Raw genomic sequence first — 2,608 nt, forward strand, 5'->3', positions numbered from 1 at the left:
GCCATGTGGAAACAAATGCAGAGATTGGAGTGATGCTTCCACAAGCCAAGGAAAGCCAAAGGTCACTGGCAAACCACAGAAGCTGGGGAGAGGCCTGGAATCTTGGACTTCCAGCCTCAGGACCGAGAGAGAATAAATTCTGTTGTTTAAACACCGCCCAGTGTGTGGTACTTTGTCAAGCAGCCTTTGACAACTAATACAGTATCTCTTGTGATTAATTTGTTATAAAATGTGCTGGAAGACACGTGGGTCCTCCTCTAGGGGGTCAAAGTGGTGCAGGAGCAGGAAGTTTCCCTGCTTCAGGGCAGGATGCAGTCCCAGCTGGAGGGAAACTGCTGTGTGGACAATGCTCACCCCTGCTCGCCCCACCCCATGTCTAGAGCCCTCCTTTTACTTTCAGGTCCCCTGCCCCCGATGTCTGCTTGTCCTCACAGAGGACACACGGCCACATTGCCATCTGGACCCTCCCAGACCTTGATGTCCTCGGTAAAGGGAGCATCGTCCTCCTGCTCCCATCAAAACCGACCCTCCCGTGGCTCCATGACACCCAGATCCTTGTTGTTCATTTGTCCTGATAATGTTCTGTCTTAATGGCCACCTTTAATACTTTTTGCCTAAACCAGTGACCTCTGATCAATTACAAATGCTGTGGCAGTGCAGGAGAGATCACACGGTTGCAAGTGGCATATCCCTGGTGCCCTAAATGCCCTGCCAAACTGCAAAGGCCAGCCCTCTGGGAGGGAGGAATGTAGTCTCATTATCTGTTATGTTGACATACGTTTGCTGGTCAAAGTCCTGCAGGCACTTTCGCAAGGCCACGTCCTCCCCCCACCAGCACAGCTCAGTGTGGGTTTGTTAGTAGCAGCTTCTACACACATCAGACTTTGCTTTGATGGAAAATTTGGAAGAAAAGAACAATTTAAAAATTGATCTTTCCCTAGGTAAAATAAGAAATGGGACTGTGATGAAACTACCTTTCGTTATTTTTTTTACCCCATTGAACTCGCCACCATTTTCTACCCTTGTCACCCCAAGGACTCCCAGACTTGCAGAAGGATCTATTTCCCAGAGAGGACTGGTTTGTAAGTCACAGGCCTGGGTTTGAATCAAGGCTCTGCAGTCCCTCACTGGGTGATACTGTGCAAAGCAGCAGCTGTGAAACTCAGTGTCTCCACTTGCACAATGCAAATGATAATGGGAGTGGGGCCATTTAAGGATTGTATGACATACAATGTATAAAGCTCCTGTGCATTGGAAAAAATGCAACGGTAGTTTCCTTCCCTTTCTACCAAGGCTGGTATAATGACACCAACTCACTTCTTAATTCATTTTCCAGAAAGATCCCAGAGGAAAATTAAGAACTCTGTTCATTAATTATAATATTCCCATTTATTAAGGGTATATTAAATGTTGGAGATGTTAGATACATTGTATCACTAGTTCCCAACAAATGCAAGGGGAGGGGTGTGTGTGAAGCGGGCGGGGTGGTATCATGACTGGAGGACAGGGTGCTACTGCCATTTAATGGGTGAGACGCAGGCATGTGAAAGTTCTCGAAATGCCCAGAACAGTCACACGCAATGAAGAATGGTCCTGCCCAAATGCTGGTAGTGCCCTTGTTGAGAAACGCTTGCTTTATGTAATTTAATTTAATCCTTATGAGAACCTTAAGACACAAAGATTATTATCCCTGCTGTACATATGGGGGAACTGAGACTCAGGGTCAAGACAAACATCCAGTAAAAGGCAGAAGCAATATCCAGATTCCAGACCAGTGCTCTTAAGCACGACCTGTTTCACACAACAGAGTTTCTAGTAAATTTGCTACAGCAACATTGTCATTTTGCTTTGGGTTGTATTGTTCTCTTTTCTTGTGTAATTGCCAGGAATATTTGAGATTTCTCTCTCAAAATTCTTGAAGGCCAAATTTTCTGTAAAAGTTTGTTAAAAACCTGAAGTTCCTATTTTAAGACTCAGAGGCAGTCCATGGTTGCATCTTTTCTCCAGGGACTCACTTCTCCCATCCCTCCCACCAAAACCAGACAGAGAGACAGAGACAGACAGACAGATGGGCATGGGAGGGCAAGGGACAGCTGCTGCCCTGCCTTTTTCTTGGGCACCAGAATGATACTCACAGAGCGAGGCCACTAGCTGGGGGCCCTGGGTCTTCAGGACTGTGTCACCTCCTACCCACAGGAAAGTGGTGTTTGTGGGTCACAGCGGCCTCATCAATATTTGTCAGGTCACTTCCTGGAACTGGTTAAAAGACAATGTGCAGCAAACGGGAAGGGATCTTGTTTTCAGAGTGTCCGTCCTGGCTGTCTGTCCTACAAACAGATGAGTGGGCTGTTATTCAGGACCCCGATCAGCTTCCAGATATTCTGACACTGGTGACGATGACAAGTGGTTATGTCGTAGCTGCCAATCCATGAATTTCGAAATAAACCACTAGCTCAAAATGCACCTTACTACTGAAACAACCCCCTCGCAGTCCCTCTAGCCAAGAGAAGATGGGGCCGACTGGGGCGCCCGTCCCAGAGTCTCACCAACTCTCCATCTACAAGGAGGGGCTTAAATTGGGCAGTGACCCTAATGGTGGGAGGGAGAT

At 47.1% G+C, this 2,608-nt stretch overlaps 1 protein-coding gene across 1 annotated transcript in view; it reads right to left on the minus strand.

Annotated features, from left to right (window-relative positions):
- The window catches only part of LOC103608543 (serpin A11-like), a 17,237-nt gene that overhangs the window by 11,951 nt on the left and 2,678 nt on the right, over positions 1–2,608 (minus strand). The window contains exon 3 of the mRNA XM_008592965.1: positions 2,136–2,327. The gene's annotated coding sequence lies outside the window, so the exon portion shown is untranslated. The remainder of the gene's footprint in view (positions 1–2,135; positions 2,328–2,608) is intronic.

Source organism: Galeopterus variegatus, unplaced genomic scaffold, assembly GCF_000696425.1.
Source record: "Galeopterus variegatus unplaced genomic scaffold, G_variegatus-3.0.2 Scaffold8546, whole genome shotgun sequence".
Lineage (NCBI taxonomy): Eukaryota > Metazoa > Chordata > Mammalia > Dermoptera > Cynocephalidae > Galeopterus > Galeopterus variegatus.